Genomic DNA, 23,210 nt, shown 5'->3' with positions numbered 1-23,210 from the left:
TTTTTGAGACCATGTCTCACTCTGTTGCCCAGACTGGAATGCAGTGGTGTGATCTTGGCTCACTGCAACCTCCGCCTCCTGGGTTCAAGTGATTCTCCTGCCTCAGCTTCCCGAGAAGCTGGGACCACAGGTGCACACCACTACGCCCAGCTAATTTTTGTATTTTAGTAGAGATGGAATTTCATCATACTCTCGAATTTTTATGCCTTTATTTTGCATTAGTGTACTTTCTTAAACTTCTCGTTTAATGTAGAGTAGAAATAGTGAGAGAATATCTTTGCCTTCATCATTGTCTTAGAGGGAAAATATAAACTACTGAAGAGAAAATGTGAACCTCTTTATAAAATTTTGTACAATCCTTGTACAGTATTCATGCTAGTCATCTCTGTACTGTTCCAGTATTAGTATATGTGCTGCCACAGCAAGTACATATTTTCTCTGAAAATCTGTGACTTTCTTGAAATCAGAATTCATGACTTAGTTATCTTTCTAGTCTATGCACCTAGCATAATGCCCCAAACATGCAAGAACTGCAATAAGTGTTTTTTAAATCAATAAATAACAATTTCTTAAAAGATTATTTTGTAGAAATAACCTAATAACATCCTATGATCATATTTTTCAGAGTATGTTCTATGTAATACTAATTCTAAGAGATGATATCATGTATTAATGTAAATTTTTTATTGACAAATAAATTTGGGAGATTCTGGATCTAAAAAGGAAAAAGATTTACCCACATAACAGAGTAGACAATTCATATTTACACTCATTTGTAAAAATTTTCCTAACATTGCTAGCTATGTACTTAAATTCCTTTATGATTCCCATTTCTACTGATGGTTGGAAAGTAAGGTAAACTTTCCAGTTACAGATAACTCAATATTTTCCAGTTTAAAATGTTCTCATTTAGTAAATGTTCACTCAGTTTAACTTCTCCAGGTGATACTCACCATTTCCTTTTCCAAATGGTGTCTGGAATTGTGCAAATGTCTTCTGGGGCTTACTCTTAGTGAACTCAGATTGACGGGTAGCTTGTCTCACCTTACTCTGGGCAATGGCCTTGTTTCCTACTGTTTCTGCTGTTCAAGTGACTATAACAGATATATGGTAATACTTGCTGTCACAGAAAAATCAAGTCTCAAGGTATATATCCTTATAGCTATGGGTTTAATTATATCCCCTCAAAATTCGTATGACAAAGTCCTAATTCCTAGTAACTCAGAATGTGATCTTATTTTGAAATAAGACCATTGCTGATATAAGTAGTTGAGAGGTTATTAAGATGGGTCCCAATCCAATGTGGCTATGTCCTTACAAAAAGGTATAAGTTTGGAGAAAGACATGCAAACAAGGACTATGCCATGTGAGGATAAAGGCAGAATTGGGGGTTGATGCTTCTACAAGCCAAAGAATAGCAAATATTTCCAGCAAACCACCAGGAGCTAGAAGAGAGACATGGAACAGATTCTTCACAGTCTTCAGAAGAAACCAATCCTGGTGGTATTTTGATCTTGGACTTCCAGCCTCCAGAACTGTGAAACAATAAATTTCTGTTGCTTAAGCTGCTCAGTTTGCAATGTTTTGTTACAGCAGCTTTAGTAAACTAATATATTCATCCTTTCTTCTGGATGTTATGTTTGTACTTGGTTCTCACTGACGTTCTAAATCTTCTGATCTTCAGCTGTAACTTCTGTTTCTTGCTTAGATTGCCCACTCCACTCTATCTCATATGTGATCACCTTGCAATTTGCTCTGTTGACCCATGGAAGACCAACTGTTTTTACTTCTCAGCTATTTCCAGTTTTTACTTTCAGCTATTTCATGCTCCCAAAATAAATTTTGAATCCCTCCCACATCATAGAGCTGTCAAGGGATATTCCATTGGCAAAATTTCCTGCTGTTTCTCTACCTAAAATATGTCTATAATATTTTCTATTCCACTATAACCATCTCATATTAGCACAAGAAAGAATCTTGGAAGTCAGTCTTAGTTCAGAGTTACAACTGGGAAGGAAAATCCATACACTCTAGGGGTTCAACTTCCCTTCCAATTTGCCTGGAGTTTTCCCCTCCCCTCCCCTGTGCCCCTTGGATTATGGTTAATGGAGGTGAGTTGACTGGATTCCTGAAAAATCCAGGCTGTTTTTTTACACCATGCTTAATCCTTCCAAATGCTCTTCTTCCTCTCATGAGCAGTATCATCTTCCTTCCTTTTTCTGATAGGCATTCCCCGTATAACATTGCTTTCTAATTTTCCTCTCAACGTTGTTTTTTGGTAAAACTTGGTGATCTATGATTCCACCAAGCCTGATTTTTTATAAGCAGAAGGTCTTTTGAAGCTAGAGTTTCAATACGTTTGCTAGTGTTGGCATTCATGGTCCTCTTTGGGATGCTGAATGCTGAATACTGACTCTTTCTCTCCAAATTCCTGTTATAAATATCCTAATTATCTCTAAGGCATTAGGTGCCTCAGATTAAACAAGGTGAGGATCATCAGTAATGTGGAAAAGAAACACACATTACTGTCTTCATATTATCCAGGACTTCCTAAAGCGCTTCATGCACTAACAGGTGTTATGACTCTACAAACACTGAGGATATGGTATATATAGCACTTTACAACTTATTTGAACACAGATCCTTTATCTTCAGAGAACATCTGGCTAGACTAATATCCCATTGGAAATGAACCGATGAGCAAAATGATGTGTTGCAAAACAGGAAAAACTGGAAGCAGGGAAATGAATTAAGAGGATACAACATTTGTCCAAAAGAAAAGTGATGAAGACCTGAACTGGAGAAATGGCAGTGATCACGAGATTCAATAAGGATTTAGATTTAGTATTTAGTATTTATAAACTATATAACATTGTCAGAACACTTGATTTACCCTAATGAAATTGGATTCTAGATGTTTCTATCTAGCAATGTTCGTAATTTGTTAAATTTCAAGAAGACAACTGGTTGAAATCAGAGGCACATGTATTTTAAATACATGTTTATAAAACAGATGTGGAAGGAAGACATACTTCTCTTGGGCTGGCACTTAAGGAAAATTTTCTTAAGGCATCCAATTACATTTTATTCTGCCTCTCTCTTAGTTCATGAAATGTATTAGAAAGGTTCTCCTTGGTTTCTCAAGATCTTTAAAAACAGACTTACCAATGTGATGAGAAAACTTGAAAATTTTTCCCAAATTGCTAGTCAGTAAAATTTTAGATCCGAAGCAATTTTAATGTTTCAAGCATTCATTTATTTTAAGTTGTATTTTATAGACCGGATCTTGCTCTGTCTCCCAGGCTGGAAAGCAGTGGCAGGATCATGGCTCACTGCAGCCTTGACCTCCCAGGCTCAAGCAATTCTCTCACCTCAGCCTCCTGAGTAGCAGGGATCACAGGCCTGCACCTCTACACTTGGCTAATTTTTTTTTTTTTTTTTTTTTTTTTTTTGGTGACAGAGTCTCGCTCTGTTGCCCAGGCTGGAGTGCAGTGGCACGATCTCTGCTCACTGCAAGTTCTGCCTCCAGGGTTCACGCCATTCTCCTGCCTCAGCCTCCTGAGTAGTAGCTGGGACTACAGGCGCCTGCCACCATGCCCAGCTGATTTTTTTTTTTTTTTTTTTGTATTTTTAGTAGAGACGGGGTTTCACCGTGTTAGCCAGGATGGTCTCGATCTCCTGACCTCGTGATCCGCCCGCCTCGGCCTCCCAAAGTGCAGGGATTACAGGCATGAGCCACTGTGTCTGGCCCAATTTATTTATTTTCTTGTAGAGACAGGGTTTCACTGTGTTGCCCAAGCTGGTCTCGAACTCCTAGGCTCAAGCAATCCTCCCATCTCAGCCTCCCACAATGCTAGGATTACAAGTGACAGTCACTGCACCTGGCCTACCAAATATTTTAAAATAACATATTGGAATATCTTTCATGGGCCTCCACTGATTTATACTTTTCACTAATACTAGAATATTGTGTTTATTGTAATATAATTTAAGCACGAGAGAGAAAAAAAGACAAATTTAGTTATAAAATTAAATTAGTTCATATTAAATATGGCTAGAAGATTATATGTAATAGAACTGAATCATCAAAATAGAACTGGTGATTTTTAACTAAAAACGTAACAGTATTGCAGTTCTTCCTTTTAGCGATAAAGGTAATAATTAGAGATTACTAATAAGATCTGTTTCACAAAAATGGCTTAGTTTTCTATGGTGTTACTACAGTAATAAAAATTTTAAGAAAAAAGATAACAAAGGAAGTAATAATTTGGAGAGTGTGGCAGATTGCTGAAAAAAATGAACATAATTATTTTCATCTCTTCCTTTTATTCATGCCCCTTTGCACTGTCACTTGCAGTATCTTGAATCAAAAGGTAGGCTTTGCCTTTCCCCCCCGTATATATGGTCTGAACTTGCAACTTGCTCTGACCAATGAAATGCAGTGGAAGTGACATTGTGGCAGTTGTAAACCTAGGTTTCATGTGCCCTTGGCAATTCTATTCTCTGCAGAAATTCTTTGTAGCCTCCACGTTAAGTCTAAGCTAGTCTGCTGGATGATGAAAAACCACATGGAGACCACATGTGCCATCCCAGTTGAAGCCATCTTAGATCAGCCAGCCCTACTAACTGACTGTCGTTACATGGGTGAGGCCAGCTGAAACCAGAATTGCCTAGCAAAGCCTAGCCCAAAGTACCAACCTGTAGAATTGTGAGATAAATAAATGTTTGTTGTTTTAAGCAACTAAAGCATTCCAAAACTTTTGTTTTGGAATGGTTGGTTATTCAGCAACTAATTTGGTGCTTCAGATTATTTCTGTGCTTAACTATTTTAATCACCTCTCAGTAATCTTCCTCTTTTAAAACTTCTGATTGCCTGCACAGTAAAGTCTCCATAACTTTAATCAGATTTTCAAGGTCTTTCATGATTTCTCTACGAGATAAATCTGAAGTAGAAGTTTCTGCTACTTTTCTCAATTCACCCTTGAATGATTTTGCCAAAATGAATTATCAATAGTACTTAACTATGAAACACTATCGATTGAAAAGTCTATCATTTGTTTAATACACATGTTACTCCACATCCTTACAGATGGTAAGCTTCTTTTGAAATTGATTCTAAGATAAATCATGTTTTTATACACAGTAAAGTCTAGAAAGATAATGTGACTGAGAAGGAAGAAAGCAGAGTCCTTATTGTTTTCTACACCTTAAGTTCTCTGCTGCCTGTCCCTGTCTAGAACCATTCCCTCTGTTTTCTATGCTCCAGGTCTACATATTCACATAATCCTGTGTATCTAAAAATCTATACAAATATCTTCCCACTTAGAAATCATTGAGGACCTTTGTCTTCATTGAGCTAAAAGTAATCACTCCTACAAGAATTTTTCTCTCAATTGATTAGAACTACTCACAGGCATTCTACTGTATCTTTGTATTGGCAACTTTTCCTTTGCTATTAGACCGTATGCAGGTTGAGGGCAATACAACATTTATTGAATATTTCACACTCTCTTTTGCCACTCCAACGCAAAGCTCTAAGAACAATGTCTATTCTGCGTTGCTCAATATATATTTGTTCAGCAAATAAATCAATAAAAAGCACACATTTAACAAACCTCAAGGTTTCTGACTGTTCGTATTCATTCTGTCACTAATTAACCATGAGACCTTAGACAATTTGCTTATTCTCTTGGGACTGATGACGCAAATTACGTAAGAGATGAGATAGTAGATGCGTGAATACTCTGTGTAAACTGGGAGATCAGTTTGATGTGTTAGCAGTGTTTCCTTTTCTGAAAACTGAGGCAGTTGAACTTGATCTAGTTTTTAAAAACCACCTGTAAGTAGCATTCCACAATGATAAGATTGCTAGTTGTTGTTTTTTCTTAAGTGTGTTAGCTCAAAGTGTGAGATGACTTTTAAAAACAAAGTACAGAACTTGCTTCTCTTGATTCTAGGAAAGAAAGCTTATCTTGGTAGCTGATGCACTAGTGAACATTCCTACTGTGATTATTATTCTAGACAACTTTGCACCATGCGGACAGGTCAAATGAGACCAGATGTATTATGAACCAATGCTAATCAGGACTGTTTCCTGCACTCTGAGACCAAAGGGGCCATTCTCACAAAGAAAGAGGTAGGTATTATTATAGCAATATAAATCCCCAAGAGTTTGGTTCAAAACTTTTTTGATTAACTAAAACTTTTATTAATAAAAGTAGATTAAAGACATATTAAGAGTTCAATATTTTAAAGAATCACCCTTAGGAAATAGGCATATAGTGATTGGTGTTGGATGTAATGATATACCATAATTAATGTCAGCACTACAGAATCTTGAGCCCCACATCTCTGCACTGTGATGAATTTTCCAGTTCAATACTATTCATTTCAGTTAACTTTGACTCAATTTACATTTGTATCAATTCAAGGTAGCATTTGATATTGTAGAAAGAGGGTTGGCTTTTAAAATTCATGAACTTCCATATTAACTACTACTTGTGTGATGTTTAGCAACCCACCTACTCTCTCTAAACCTTAGTTTCCTCATCTGCAAAATGGGAATATTATTAGCCACCTCATATTTGATATAATGTCCCTAGCACAATGATTATATCATTTTCCTCCCACTCCTTCAATTCACGCCAGTTCAATTTGACTTAATTGAACAAATATCAACTATTTTGCAACGATATTGCTGGGACACAACCATGCATATGGTAGAATCATTGCAAATATGGGCTAATGGGAAGCCTCTGTAATTGAGAAGTTTTTCCTTGGGAAAATATGTATTATTTGATTATGTAAGGAATTAATTATTGTCATGTTTTATTTATATCTAATCCATTGAGTTTATTAATGTCTAAATCAATGAGATGATCACAAAGGAAAGTTTGATATTTTCTCCAAAAATTTGGTGTCTACACTCTATTTTTCTATAAAATGAACACATTTTCTTAAATTTTAGGAAGACAGTAGTCTTGTATAAGTCTTCTATAACCTGGTCCATGGACATGGCCTTACTGGAAGGCATAAGTGAAACTAATCATTGCCGTGAATAAGCTGCCTCTGACTCCTCTTGTGCCCCACTTTCTGCTCAGTCCTATTACATTCCCAGCCACTGCTGTAATAACCTGTTCCACATGAGTTTTTTCACTGAAAACTCAAAATACATGCAACCCAGAAATGTGAATGAATTAGGAGGCCAATAGATAAATTACTTCCTTTTCTATCTCCCAGGCAGATAGGGCTAAGATGTATTTTATAAGGCTTTCCAGAAAACGTCATGTGATGAACATCAGTCACATAGTGGGGTCAACTCGATCATGCATCCTTGTCTTAGTTTTTTTTCCTTTCCCGTTTCACTCTACCTATCCTTCATTCCTGTTTCCTCATATCACTTTAGGGAGAACTTCAGCTAAGATGAGCATAATGGGGCAATTTTTAAGGCTTAACTCCTCCCCATTCCGTAGCTCTTAGTATGGTAAACTGGTAAGGGTGGACAAGTTTGTATAAAGGACCAATGAGATTCTAGGAAAGAAAAGATTAAAATGTCCTTCTCTTTGGGATTAAAGATTATTAGAATGACTCCGATTTATAAAGATTGTCCCAAGTAAGGCTGATCAGCAGCAGAAGGCACTCAGGGCCCTTAATGTGAAATTTGTCATAGGAGTAAGGGTGGATTTCAGTTGTTGCCGTAGACCAAGGTTGAGCACAGTGTGAGGGTCAGGCTGGAACTGCCATCTAACCCGGACTTTGTGAATGCACTTGGGGCAGGTTACCTGTGCATATGAGTAAAACACAGGCAGCTGTAAAAATGAGAGTCCAGTTATCAGGCAGTATAAGCCATTACAGATAAGGGTTATCCTGAGGGGAGCTGCTTCTGTTTTCTGCTTTCCCTGTAAGCTGCTACGCTGAGCAGCAATGTCAGAATTAATGCATGTGGTCATCAGCAGATGGGCAGGATTATATAAGGCCTTTACTGTGTGTAAAACAAGATTCTGCAGTTTCTCCCTGCCAGAGACTTTTGAAACCAGGGCTGGGGCCTAAGAACAGAACAACTGTGGCAATGGTAACATCAGGGGCTGCTGCTTGGATGGAAGCATCCTTACCCTGAGGGGAGTGGGCCTGGAATACAGATGAGTCAGCACGGAGCACTGGAACCAGTTGACTGAGGCAGGATTGAATCAGGAAGAAGAGAGATAGGTTTGTAGTAGTCAAGAAAGAAGCCGGACTTGCAAAATGAGTCTTTCAGGCTTTATGTAAGGGTAGCAGACAATTAGGAGGCACTATCCTATGAATATCTCATCACCCAAGTTCCATGGATTCTTCCAAGTCTCATTGAAAAACAAACAAAAATCTTGGCATGCTTCTGATCCTTCTGGTGACTCAAAAGTGGGAAAATGAAGCTATTAAGGCAAGAGATGATGACAGTTACAACTTCTTGACTCTTAGCTATTGTGGCTCTATGTGTTTTTGTTTTGTTTTGTTTTGTTTGCGACAGAGTCTCGCTCTGTCGCCCAGGCTGGAGTGTGGTGGCTCGATCTCGGCTCACTGCAAGCTCCACCTCCCAGGTTCATGCCATTCTCCTGCCTCAGTCTCCTGAGTAGCTGGGACTACAGGCACCCGCCACCATGCCCGGCTAATTTTTTTGTATTTTTAGTAGAGACAGGGTTTCACCATGTTAGCCAGGATAGTCTTGATCTCCTGACCTTGTGATCCGCCCACCTCAGCCTCCCAAAGTGCTGGGATTACAGGCGTGAGCCACCACACCCAACCCGGCTCTATGTTTTTTTAAATTTAGCTGAACTGCAATTACAGTTCCCTGAATCTCCTTCCTTTTATGGTTCCAAGCTACCAATTGGTCATAAGAAAATTCTGCATGGGGCTAAAAGGCAGGAATAAAACAATGGTCATGTTTATGCTTGAAGGATTGGTACAGAGTTAGGATTGGTTGTAGCTCATGCACCTTATCACAGGTGTGCTGGCTTACCTGGTTGGTGTGGGGCAGTAGTCGAGCACTATTCTTCTAACTCTGGCGAGGTCTCATCCTTCACCTTCTGTGAACTGTGGGCCAGGATTCTATTTATCTCCATAAGAGGATTGGCATCTCCAGCAGATGACTCTCATTAACCAAGCAGGAAGCATGGACGTGGGTCCCAGATCTCCTCAGAGGTTCCAGCTGGTCCTGCTCTTCCTACTTAACAGCCACCTTTCTTTTTTTGGCACAGTAAGCCCTGCTGACATCAGGCTCAGAACTAGATGCAAACACAATAGCCCCACATCTACAGTTTCACCAGCTCCCACAATGTTAAATGGTAAAATCTCTATGAGAAGCACCATATTTTCTGTCACTCCTGGAACATTCACTTCTCTGATCAATTCCTGCTTGATACCATGGACAAAAACAATGGTTTCGATTTCACAACTTTGGGCAAGAGGCATTTCAGCCCGCTTTGGCCTGATGGTACTTGTGCTACATGGGGGTATAGGTGAGGACAGGTGGGGTTAAGGTAGGAATCGTGATTTGTGAGGAGAAGGTTCTCCAAGGGGTGTCCCTTGTGTGAATACAGCAACATTACTAAAAGAATATAAAAACACACTCTACAGGGAAATGAGGAGTGAGGAAGGTAAAGGGAGCAGACTGGGGACAAATTGGAGAGTCTGCCTCTTTAAGGGGAGGCAGCAAATCTGAAACCTATTATTATTAGGTGAGAAGAATGAGAAGAATGACATCCAGATTGCTGGATCTGATTTCATAAAAGGTTGGAAATTCAAGTTCTTACACAAAATTTCCCATTTTTAATTGATTTTATTTAATTTTTAATTGTTAGGGATACACAGTAGGTGTATATATTTATGGGATACATGTTTTGATAAAGGCATGCAATGTAATACACCATATGGGGTACACCTTTTGATAAAGGCATCCAGTAATAATCACATCAGGGTAAATGAGATATCTTTCACTTCAGGAATTTATCATTTTTTTATGTTGGAAACATTCCAATTCCACTCTTTTAGTTATTTTAAATATAAAATAAATTATTATTGACTGTAGTCACCCTGTCGTGTTATCGAATATGAGGTCTTATTCATTCTTTCTACTATATATTTGCACCTATTAACCATCTGAAAATCCCCCAAGTCCCCTGTTATCCTTACAAGCCTCTGGTAGCCATCATTCTACTCTCTATCTCCAGGAGTTCAATTGTTTTAATTTTTAGCTCCCACATATAGTGAGAACATGCAAAATTTGTTTTTCTGTCCCTGACTTATTTCACTTAACATAATGTCCTCCAGTTCCATCCATGTTTTTGTGAATGATAGGATTTCGTTCTTTATTATGGTCAAATAATATTATATTGTGCATATGTATCATGTTTTCTTTATTAATTCATCTGTTGATGGACACTTAGGTTGATTTCAAATCTTGCTATTGTGAATAATGCTGCAATAAACATAGGAATGCAGATATTTCTTTGATATAATAATTTTCTTTCTTTGGGATATATACCTAGCAATGAGATTGCCATGTTACATGATAATTTTCTTTTTTTATAATTTTTTGAGGAAACTCAATACTGTTCTCCATAGCAGCTGTATTAATTTATGTTCCCACCAACAGTGTGTGAGAGTTTTCCTTTTTCCATATCCTTACCAGGACTCCTCATTGTCTGTCTTTTTGATAAAAGCCATTTTAACAGGAATGAGATGATAATTCATTTTAGTTTTGATTTGCATTTCTCTGATGATTAATAATGCTAGCATGTTTTTATATACCTGTTAACCATTTGTATGTCTTCTTTTGAGAAATGTCTATTCGGGCCTTTTGCCCATTTTTAATCAGATTATTAGATTTTTTTCCTATTGAGTTATTTAAGCTCCTTGTAGAGTCTGGTTATCAATTTCTTGCCAAATGGTCAGCTTGCAAATATTTTCTTCTATTCTGGGGATAGTCTGTTCACTTTGTTGATTGTTTCCTTTGCTATGCAGAAGCTTTTTAGCTTGATGTGATCCTATTTGTCAATTTTTACTTTGGTTGCCTGGGCTTGTGAGCTATTACTCATGAAACCTTTGCCCACTCCAATGCCCTGGAGAGTTTTCCCAACGTTTTCTTTTAGTAGTTTCATAGTTTTAGCTCTTAGACTTAAATTTGTAATCCATTTTGATTAGATTTTTATATATAGTGAGAGAGAGGGGTCTGTTCACTCTTCTGCATATGAATATCCAGTTTTCCTCGCACCATTTGTTGAAGACACTGTCCCTTCCCCAGTGTATGTTCTTGGCACCTTTGTCAAAAATGAGTTCACTGTAGGTATGTGTATTTATTTCTGGGTTCTCCATTCTGTTCCCTTGAGCTATGTGTTTTTATGAAAGTACCATGCTGTTTTGGTTACTATAACTCTGTAATATAATTTAAAATCAGGTAATGTGATTCCTCCAGCTTTTTTTTTTTTTTTTTTTTTTTCCCCCTCAGGATAGCATTGGCTATTCTGGGCATTTCGTGGTATCGTATAAATTTTAGGATGTTTTTTCTCTTTCTACGAAGAATGTTATTGGTATTCTGACTGGGATTGCATTGAATCTGTAGACTGCCTTGTGTAGAATAGATAGTATAACAACATTGATTTTTCCAATTCATGAACATGGAATATTTTTCCATTTTTCTGTGTCCTCTTCAATTTCTTGCACCAATATTTTATAGTTTTCATTGTGGAGATCCTTCATGTTTTGGTTAAGCTTATTCTTAGATATTTTATTTTATTTATAGCTGTTGTTAGTGGGGTTACTTTCTCAGTTTTTTCTTTTCAGATTATTTGCTATTGGCATACAGAAAAGGTGCTGATTTTTATGTGTTCATTTTGTATCCTGCAATTTTACCCAATTCATTTATCAGTTCTAATAGTGTTCTGGCAGAGTCTTTAGCTTTTTCCAAGTATAAGATCATATTATCTGCAAACAAGGATAACTTGACTTCTTTTATTCCAATTTGGTTGCGCTTTATATCTTCTATTGTCTAACTGATCTAGTTAGGACTTCCAGTACTATGTTGAAAAACAACAGTTAAAATGTGCATCCTTGTCATTTTCCAGATCTTAGAGGAAAGACTTTCATGTATTCCACATTTGATACTAGCTTTGGGTCAGTTATGTATGTGTTTTATTGTGTTGGGGTATGTTCCTTCTAGAGCCATCTTTTTGAGGATTTTTATTATGAAGAGATGTTGAATTTTATTGAATGCTTTTTCAGCATTGATTGAAATTATCATATGTTTTTTGTCCTTCATTCTGTTCATATGACGTATCATATCGATTGAGTCACATAGGTTGTAACATTCTTGCAGCCCTGGCATAAATCTTACTTTGTTGTGATGGATGATCCTTTTATTGTGTTGTTTAATTTGGTTTACTAGTATTTTGTTCAGAATGTTTGCATCAATGTTCATCAGAGATATTGGCATGCTGTTTCTTGTTTGTTGTGTCTTTGGTTTTGTTTTCACGGTAATACTGGCCTCATAGAATGAGTTTGGAAGTGTTCCCCTGTCCTCTATTTTTTTGCAATAGTTTGAATAGTGTTGATTTTGGTTCTTCTTTAAATTCTCGGTAAAATTCAGTAGTGAAACCATTGGGATCCAGAATTTTCTTTGATGTGAGACTTTTTATTATAGCATTCATCTCATTACTTGTTATTGGTCTATTCAGGTTTTGAATTTCTTCATGATTCAATCTTAGTAGGTTTTATATATCTAGGGATTTATTTATTTATTCTAGGGTTTTCAATTTGTTGGGATATAGCTGCTCATTGTTGTCACTAATGATCTTTTGAATTTTTGCAGTATCAGTTGTAATGTCTCATTTTTCATCTCTGATTTTATTTGTGCTTCTTTCTTTTGTCCTACATTTGAATAAAACTTGCCTTTCAAAAATTTCACTTTTCATGTTTTTTGTCTTTCATATTTTTGTTACAATTTTAGCTATTTGTGCTCTGATATTTATTATTTCTTGTATCTACTAATGTTCGGTTTGGATTCCTCTTGCTTTCTGGTTCTTTAAGATGCATCATTAGGTTGTTTATTTGAGGTTTTTCTACTTTTTTTTTTTTTTTTTTGAGATAGAGTCTTGCTCTGTCGCCCAGGCTGGAGTGCAGTGGTGCGATCTCAGCTCACTGCAAGCTCCACCTCCCAGGTTCACACCATTCTCCTGCCTCAGCTTCCCCAGTAGCTGGGACCACAGGTGCCCGCCACCATGCCTGGCTAATTTTTTGCATTTTTAGTAGAGACAGGGTTTCACTGTGTTAGTGAGGATGGTCTTGATCTCCTGACCTCATGATCCTCCCACCTCAGCCTCCAAAAGTGCTGGGATTACAGACATGAGCCACTGCACCCGGCTGTTTTTCTACTTTTTTAATGCAGGTACTTACTGCTATAAACTTTCCTCTTAGCAATGCTTTTGCTGTATCCCATGGGTTTTAGTATGCTGTGTTTCCATTTTCATTTGTTTAAAGAAATTTGCTTTATAATCTCTTTATTGACTCACTCCTCATTCAGAAGCATACAGTTTATTTATATATGTTTGTATAGTTTTCAAAGTTCCTCTTGTTATTGATTTATACTTTTATTCCACTGTGGTCAAATTACTTAATATGATTTCAATTTTTTTTTAGTTTTTAAAGACTTGTTCTGTGACTTAACATATAGTCTATTCTCAAGAATAATCCATGTGCTGTGAAGAATTTGTATTTTGCAACTGTTGGATGAAATGTTCTCCAAATATCTATTAGGTCCATGTGGTCTATAGTGCAGATTAAGTTTAATGTTTCTTTGTTAATTTTTTGTATGTCCAATGCTGACAGTGGGGTGTTTAGTTCTCCAGTGATTATTGTATTGAGGTCTAACTCTCTTTAGCTCTAATAAAATTTGCTTTATATATCTGGGGGGTCCAGTGTGGTACATGAATATATTTAAAATTGTTATTTCCTCTTGCTGAAGTGACCCCTTAATCATTATGTAACCTTGTCTCTTTTCATAGTTTTTGTATTAAAATATATTTTATTTAATGTAAGTATAGTTACTCCAGCTTTTTATTTTTATTTCTTAGGTTTTCATTTGCATGTTATATCTTTTTAATCCCTTTAGTTTTAGTCTGTGTGTCTTCATAGGTGAAGTGAGTTTCTTGTAGGCAGCATATATTTGGGTCATGGTTTTTTGTTTTGTTTTTGTTTTTTTAATCCATTGAGCCATTTCATGTCCCTTGATTAGAGAATTTAGTTCATTTACATTCAATGTTCTTATTGATGGGTAGGAATTTACTACTTTCATTTTGTTCTTTGTTTTCTAGTAGTTTTATGGCCTTCTTTCCTTCCTGCTTGCCTGCCTTCCTTCCTGTCTTCCTTTGTGGAAAAGCGATTTTTCTCAGGTGGTATGTTTTAATTTCTTGCTTTTCATATTTCATGTATCTACTTTTGTTTATTTATTTACTTAGGGCTACCACAATGCTTGCAAATTACATCTTATACACCATTTGTTTGTTTGTTTGTTTGTTTGTTTGTTTGTTTTGAGACTGAGTCTCACTCTGTTGTACAGGCTGGAGTGCAGTGGCATGATCTTGGCTCACTGCAAGCTCCACCTCCTGGGTTCACGCCATTCTCCTGCCTCAGCCTCCCGAGTAGCTGGGATTACAGGTGCCCACCACCATGCCCGGCTAATTTTTTTTTTTTTTTTTTTTGTATATTTAGTAGAGACGGGGTTTCACCGTGTTAGCCAGGATGGTCCTGATCTCCTGACCTCGTGATCTGCCTGCCTTGGCCTCCCAAAATGCTGGGATTACAGGTGTGAGCTACCACGCCCAGCCCCATAAGCCATTATTTTAAACTGATGACAATGCATGACAATTTAACTCTGATTCTAAGAAAAAAAAAAGCAAGCAAAGAGAAAACTAAAAAAGACTGTGTAATTCAAGTTCATCACCCCACTATTTAACTTCTTGTTGTTTCTATTTTTGTCATTTGTACTATTTTTAAATAAGTTTTTGTAGTTATTATTATTTTTTGAGACAGAGTCTCACTCTGTTTCCCAGTCTGGAGTGCAGTGGCGTGATCTCAGCTCACTGCAACCTCTGCCTCACAGGTGCGAGTGATTCTCTTACCTCAGCCTCCTGAGTAGCTGGGATTACAGGTGCACTCCACCATGCCCAGCTAATTTTTGTATTTTAGTAGAGATGGGGTTTCACCATGTTGGCCCACCCGGTCTCAAACTCCTGACCTCAAGCAATCTGGCCACTTTGGCCTCCCAATATGCTGGGATAACAGGCATGAGCCACTGTGCTTGGCCTACTTATTATTCTCAATAGGCTTGTCTTTTAGTCTTCATACTCAAGATATAAGTAATTTACATACCACAATTGCAATGTTAATGTATTCTGTGTTTGTGCACTTACTGTTATCAGTGAGTTTTGTACCCACATATAATTTTTTATTGCTTGATAATACCCATTTCTTTCAGATTGAAGAACTTTCTTTAGCATTTCCTGTGAGACAGGTCTGTGTTGACAAAATCCCTCAGCTTTTGTTTGTCTCAGAAAGTGTTTATTTCTGCTTCCTGTTTGAAGGATATGTTGGATATATTATTGGATATAACGTTCTTTTTTTTTTTTTTTTTTCTTGAGATGGAGTCTCGCTCTGTCGCCCAGGCTGGAGCGCAGTGGCTGGATCTCCGCTCACTGCAAGCTCCACCTCCCGGGTTCACGCCATTCTTCTGCCTCAGCCTCCCGAGTAGCTGGGACTACAGGCGCCCACCACCTCACCTGGCTAGTTTTTTGTATTTTTTAGTAGAGAGGGGGTTTCACCGTGTTAGCCAGGATGGTCTCGATCTCCTGACTTCACGACCCACCTATCTCGGCCTCCCAAAGTGCTGGGATTACAGGCTTGAGCCACCGCGCCCGGCCTGGATATAATGTTCTAAGACAAGATTTTTTCCTTCTGCACTTTGAATATGTCATGCCGCTCTCTCCTTGCCAGTAAGGTTGCCACTGAAAAGTTTGCTGGCAGACATTGGAGCTCCTTTGTATGTTATTTGTTTCTTTTCTGTTGATGCTTTAGTATCCTTATCTTTGACCTTTAGAAGTTTGATTATTAATTGTCTTATTTAGGTTACATGTGCTTGATGTTCTATGGCTTTCTTGTACTTAAATATTGATATCTCTCTCTGGATTTGAAAAGTTCTGTGTTATTATTTCTCTGAATAAACTTTCTACCCCAGTCTCTCTTTCTATTTCCTCTTTAAAGCCAGTATCTCTTAGATCTGTCCTTCTGAGGCTATTTTCTAAATATTGTAAGTGTGTTTCATTCTTTTTTCTTTTTTGTCCTCTGACTGTGTATTTTCAAGTATCCTGTCTTCAGCCTCGGTATTTATTCTGCTTGATTAGATCTGCCGTTGAGAGACTCTAATGCATTTTTCAGTTTGTCAACTGAATGTTTAAGTTCCAGAGTTTCTGCTTGACTTTCTAAAAATTTCAATCTCTTTGTTAAATTTCTTTGACAGGATTCTTAATTCCTTCTCTGTATTATTTTGAAGTTTGTTAAGCTTCCTTGAAATAGCTATTTTGAATCCTCTGTTCTGAAATGTTACATATGCCTGTCCTTCTGGGATTGGTCCCTGGTACCTTATTTTAGTTCAGTTCGTGAGGTCATGTTTTCCTGGATGGTCTTGATGCTTGTGGATGTTCACAATGTCTGGACTTTAAAGAGTTTGGTACTTATTTTTATCTGTGCAGTCGGGGCTTATTTGCACCATCCTCCTTGAGAGGGCATTCCAGGTATACAAAGAGAATTGAGTGTTGTGATCTAAGTTTTTGGTCACTACAGTTGTATCTGCACTAGATGGCACCCCAAGCCCAGTAATGTTGCAACTCTTGCGGACTCATGTAAGTATGGGCTTGGATAAAGTCTGGAGAAACTTTTTTGATTACCAGGCAGAGTCTCTTATTCTCATCCCTCAGTTTCCACCAAACAAATGAAGTCTTGCCATGTTGAACTGGAGTTGGTGAAGGGTGATGCAAGCAATCCTGTGTCCACCACAGCTGGGACCGTGCCAGGTCATACGGGAAGACATTATGTTACTGAGCCTTTCCTAAGGCCTGTGGTGACTACTGCCTGGCTACAGATGACATTTATTCTAGGTCTAAGGGCTCTTTAGTCATAAAGTGGTGAATACTACCAAGACTGGATCTTTCTCTTTAGGGCAGTGGATTCCCTTCTGTCCCAGAGTGTGTCTAGAAATTCCGTCAAGGAGCCTGGAATCAGAGGCTTCAGGTGCTTGCTGCCTTACTTATTGTGGCTAAGCTTATATCCAAGTTGCAAGACAAAGTCCTCTTTACTCTTTTACTCCTTTTACTCATTACTCTACTATCCTCAGGCAGAAGGAGTCTTTCCCTGAGCTGCACTGCCTGGGGTTGGAGGAGGGGTGATGCAAGAACTCCCTTGGCCACCCCATCTGGTGTCTCACTGGGTCACATTCACTCCAAGTCCACTGGCTCTGAGTCCAGTGCAGCACAAGGACTTGCCAAAGTTCTGCAGTCCTTGTGGACTGCCTTTAATATTTATTCAGGACTCCATGGCACTTTAGTTTCTGGTGGTGGGGCCAGGCAAAACTCAGGCTCTTGCCACTGGAGTGGAGGAGTCCCCTCTGGCTGGGGCTGCTTTAAATGCTTCTTCCATGGTCACTGGACAAATTCTGCCCTATGCTGTGTTCCACTGTGACAGGGCAGGACTGAGTTTCACTGCCAGTTCCTGCAATCATGTCTCTCTCCCTCACCCAAGCATACAGATTCTCTCTTCATGAGCTGCCAAAAGATGAGGAAGGAGTGATGTAGGCAATGCAACACTGTCGTTCCTGCCCACTTCAGTGCCTCTTTCCTTGACATAATGTTAGAACCAGCTACCGTGATTGCTTACCTGACTTTTGTATCTTATGGAGATGCTTTCTTGTGGGGATAGTTGTTAAATTTGGTGTTCCTCCATGGGAAGAATTGCTAGATTGTTCTATTTGGCCATCTTGCTTCCCCCAAATTTCCTAATTTTAAGTGCCTATAACAACAACAGCAAAGTAATAATAAGTTTAGAGAAAAAAATCAATGTCTAAACTTAACAAATTCTGTCTATAGGCCAGATTTGGTCCAGTGTAAGCATGAACTCCAGTCAAATTATCTGGGTTCCAATTTTTGCTTCAGGATGTACTAGATACATAACCTCACAAGTTAGTTCTGTTACCTCAGTCCTTAATATATAAAGTGAAACAAATAGCACCAACCTCCTACAATGTTTATGAGATGAAATGAGTTTCTAATATATTTCCATGTTTCTGAGACACCACTAAAAACAAGATGCATCATTATTTTATGTGCCCCAAAGAAAGAAAAGATGGCTGCTAATTAACCTATGACACAATGCTTTCTTATCACTCGGAATTGTTGTTTTATAATTATTTAAAGAGCTCTTTCAGAGTTATTTTCACAGTAATTTTTATCATATGTCACTTATGGGGGCGTGTGTGTGTGTGTGTGTGTGTGTGTGTGTAAGAAATACTAAGTGAAATAATTTGGTTTGTATTCTTAAAACCTCCCCACATTATTAGTCTGACATGAATTAGTTTTCCATTGTGATTTAAACACAGTATTATTGTTGGTGCTATTAGCAGCACTGGTGATGTAGCAGTTAAAAGAGTGCTCCCCATTGTCTCCTGGAATTTTTTCTAAGTCACTGAAACCATAACGAGAGTTTTCATGTTGGCACTTTCTTGATCTTACTAGAAGATGTCAATGGAGAATTTTCAAACAGGAAGACTTGTGTTCTTTCTTTAAATGGTCCTTAAGTTAAAGATTGTTGGCTAAACATTCAAAGGATTTCAATTGTTCCATCACTCACCTAGAATAACAACAAAAAAGTTTGTGCATATACAAACATCAACAGCTACATAATCACTGCTGTTTTTCTGAGAATTACTGTCAAAATTTTATTAATTATAAGATATTTTTGATTTTCCTAGATGATAAAATGTAAAAAAGCTTATTTGAAAAACTTTAGATAAAGAAATATCAAAGCATTTGATAAATAAAAATAAATTTTTATAGAGAAAAAAGCTAGTCTTTTCACTCAAGTCTCGGCTCCATCATTTATTATCTATACAGCCTTCTTTAAGACCTTGACCTTTTTATCTATAAAACAAACATAATTTGACTTGCAATCATTGCATGTGACTATACATGGGTGAGTGGATGGTCACGTGCAGAGCATCTTGTGTATGTCAATTCAGCTATCTGAGTCTGAGGGCTGAAAGAACCAAAATTGGGGAAAGAAAGAAACATCAAAAGATTCATGAATTAGATATCTTTGGAAAAGGCAGACCAAATTTAAAAATTTCCTCAAAGAAGAAAAAACGGATATGTAATAATGGTTTTGCCCAATAAATGTAACCTGTTGAGAACAGAGGAGAAAAGTTGATGAGGAAAGAGAGGAAATAGCACAAAGAGAGAAGCATATGCCTACACTGGACATTCTGGTTGGGTGATCTCAGAAAGCTTGAGTCAAGGTCCATCTGTCTGACCTGGGATGTGTGTTCACACAAGTCCAGGAACAGTCATTGTTTGTAACGCTGAAGACTCTGGGGCCTCCTTTTTCCATTAAACTGGATTCCAAAGTCCCTCCTGTCAAAAAAATAAAACAAACAAACACACAAAAACAAACCACTGCTTCAGCTTTTTTGGTTATTTACAAACTGGCCTGTTGGCCTCTTCCTTACCCTAAGCCCCTGGAAGTATCTGGACTTAGAAAATGAGGTCAGTGCCAGAGAAAAGTAAGGCAGAGGGAACAGCTACCTCCCTCCTGCCCCACATCCAAGGATCACAAATGATTCGGAGAGCTGAATGAGGCATTGTATATTTCATTTACAATGATTGTACAACAGCTGTATAATCGATGTTGTTGAAGATATGAATGTTGCTCAGAGTGTAGCATAAATGTCCACAGTGAGCTGCAAATGTGAATAAGAATGGCCTTGCCTGCATAGTAATTGGTATTATTACTGGAATGAATGGGAAAGCCACATATGGATGAATGGGTGGGGCTACAAAAGGGTGCAGCCTCAGAGACAAATGGTAGCTTTTATTTTCTCTTATCCATGCCTGTTATTTCAAATAACCATCCACAGTGGGTGGAGGAAAAGGGATAGGAAGTAGGAATATAGTGGAGAAAGAGTGAAGCTGCTCATCTACTACTTTATATCATGCCGCTTCCTGTTTTCCAGTGCCTACACTTATTAATTATAACAGAGTATATCACACATCCCCTCCTGGAAAAACAAAATCTGTCTGTTACAAAGGGTAGAAGGATAGACTCAGGTGAAGGGTGTGGGGGTGGGGGGAGACATAGGGAAGAGAAACACTTCAGGTTAATTGGAGCTGAGAATATAAAATACTCGTCTTAAAGTGTGTGCTTCAGTTATGAGAAGGAAAGTGTCGAGATCATAATGTTTTCTGTGCAAGATTCAACACAGCATGGGTGTTTTAAAACAAGCAGTAATCATTTCTCATGGAGAAATTATAAGCAGCAGCTCCAGGCTCAGGACAAGCGCATGGGAGAGCCGTTCTTTTCATTTCTGTAGAAAGGCACAAGGAGAAACACGGTAGTTAGCAGATGAGTCCCTTGAACCAAATGGCAGAGTTAGTGACATACAGAATTATATAGTTCAATTTACTCATTGCTTTATTCATTCAGAGAGAAATGACACTGAATTCTCCTAGAATTTTGCATATTAGGAGGGAAGAAATTTTGGTTTTAAAAATCAAACTGTGTGGCTTCTGCAAAGGTTGCAAAGCAAATTGGTCAACTTCATAATCAGGAAATAACAGAAAATTGTTAAATGATTTATTTGGCAAAGCTGTCTATGTTATTTCTTTTAGAGAAGAGACTTTTTGAGCCTGATACAAAAACAGCCTCTGCCCCGATAGACACAGTTTTTGTTTGCTTGCTGTCATCCTGGGTGCACCTATGTGGCATCTGAATCACTATTAGGTCTCTGTTTAAAGATTCATTTTTTGCTAGAAATAATTTCTCTAAAGTAATAAACAATGCACTGCATAACACCACTTTAAAAATTCTTAGAAATAACTGCAAGGAAATTAGTTACAATTATTCACATAGTTCCTCAAAATGGTAGCACATGAGAAGAAAGAGGGGTCCCTCTCACCCGTTTTTTGAAGACCATCTTTGTTTACTTCATTCCCAAGTATTAAGAGATTGCATGATCCATTTGCATAGGATAACTAACATATACCACATCATTTGCACGTCTGCAAGTACACGTGAGTAACCGTAATTACACGTGACACCAATTACTCTATTACTTTGTATTAAATTATAATGGAAAATTCCACTAGAGAATTGAAGCCTAATTGCATCTTAATTTGCATAATTTTGCATATTAATTACATCTCAGATGAATAATAAATTTCAGCAGATTTTTAATTTATGCATAGACACAAAAACAAGTGGAGAAATAATTTAGAAAAAAATACCAGCAACTATTACTTAGGGCATTCAACTAATTTTGCTTAGTTTAGCAAAACAAAACTTGGTTTGTTTAATATAGCATCTTTAGACTGATTGCTGTTTATTGCACAATATGTCAGTCTTGAAACATAGGTGCAGGCATGGTTATTCTTAATAAAAAAGTGTTCAATTATAGCATTTTAAGTTTGATTTTTTATATTTTGATAAAACTGTCTCAGAGATAATATTGTTTCATTGGAAATATCTTTGTGATACATTTTGATTGAGACTTAATTTCTGTTGCAGTTATTTTAAATTCAAGGGATTATAAAAATAGAATATAAAAATATCTTTGTGAAGGAGATCACTAATAAAATATATCAAGTGTTTTCTTTCTTGAGTTTACTATGAAGTCACTCAAGATTGTTTTAGTGATTTTTGTATGAATGATTCAGAGTGAGAAATTCCATGTGTTTCGTTTTATAGCATATAACAATTTAGAGGAATGGCTTTCAAAGATTACTACTATTTTCTGACTGTTTTCTTTGTTTCTCACTGCTTGCACGGTAAACAGTAACATTTGTTCTTAATTGCTAGAGACCTGGGTTTTAAATTTAGTCACCTTTACTTTGGATTTATTAAATAAACAAAAGGTATATTTCTCAGAGTTAATTAATGCATTTTAGTTACATAGCTGTATCTAGGTTGACAGTCCTTAAAAAAAAAAAAAAAAAAAACCACCGACTTAGTGATCCTCAAATGAAAATATGTAACTGAAAATTCACTCAGTGTTCCTCAAATGACAATATGTAACTGAAAATTCATTTCATCTACTTCTTGCCTAAACCCAATCTGTATTGCTTTATACCTGCTGCCACTGTTAAAGGATGGGCGGAAACCTTTAGCTCTGCCTCCACTAAGTCTAATACTATGATCATTTGCCAAATTATACAAAAGGAGAGGATGACACGTCCTAATAAATCAGGAAACTGTCAGGATTAATAATCTCAGCCGTCATCTGTTTTCCTATAAAAGCCCTACTGGCATCAAATATTTTCCAGTTTGTTTTGCAGTTCTGTTGGTGCGGAAACTGGACCTGTGCCAGCCTGGTGCCGTGCAACCTCCAAGAAGCCATTCTATATGTCTTTTATAACATTAGTCTAAATTTCACAATTGTGCTGGTTCACAGGGCGGTAAGCAAGAAGTCTTTACAACATATGTTCCCCTTCTCCGGTTACCAATCATTGTTACGATTTGCTATTTGATAGGCAATAGTTTGAGCTTAAAGGCTTAGATTTGTCTTTGTTTCCTAATAGTTCAGTATTTTCTGTTTGTGTCAAAAAAGTTTGCCTTATTCTTAGGCAAGCTAGAAGCAATGGAAAAATAAAAACTCACCAGTGCTTTCTTTATTACATGAATTTCTATTAGGTGCTTGACTCTGGTCTTTGCTTTCTGTTGCCAGGTTACAGTCCTAGGAACACCTTTGATTGTTTGTATGTTTAAAAGCAGAAATAGTTCAGCTATCTAAAATATAACTGAATCGATGACTGCATCTGGTTTTTTTTTTTTTTTTACTTTTTTTGTTCAATCCTTTTGACCAGGTTCTTATATTAAAGAGAGGTTTGAGCTGGATGAATGCCTCAAACCAACCCAGTCTTTCCAACATT

General features: G+C 37.4%; 1 non-coding gene across 1 annotated transcript; it reads right to left on the bottom strand.

Annotated features, from left to right (window-relative positions):
• Nucleotides 1-322: 322 nt before the first annotated feature.
• Nucleotides 323-429, bottom strand: LOC126949461 (U6 spliceosomal RNA). The gene has a single exon (XR_007723755.1). It is a non-coding gene; the product is annotated as a U6 spliceosomal RNA (small nuclear RNA).
• Between the last annotated feature and the right edge of the window lie 22,781 nt (nucleotides 430-23,210).

This window comes from Macaca thibetana, chromosome 2 (genome assembly GCF_024542745.1).
Source record: "Macaca thibetana thibetana isolate TM-01 chromosome 2, ASM2454274v1, whole genome shotgun sequence".
NCBI classification, from domain to species: Eukaryota; Metazoa; Chordata; class Mammalia; order Primates; family Cercopithecidae; genus Macaca; species Macaca thibetana.
The sequence above is the reverse complement of the archived record's forward strand: the minus strand, read 5'-3'. Positions and strand labels throughout refer to the sequence as shown.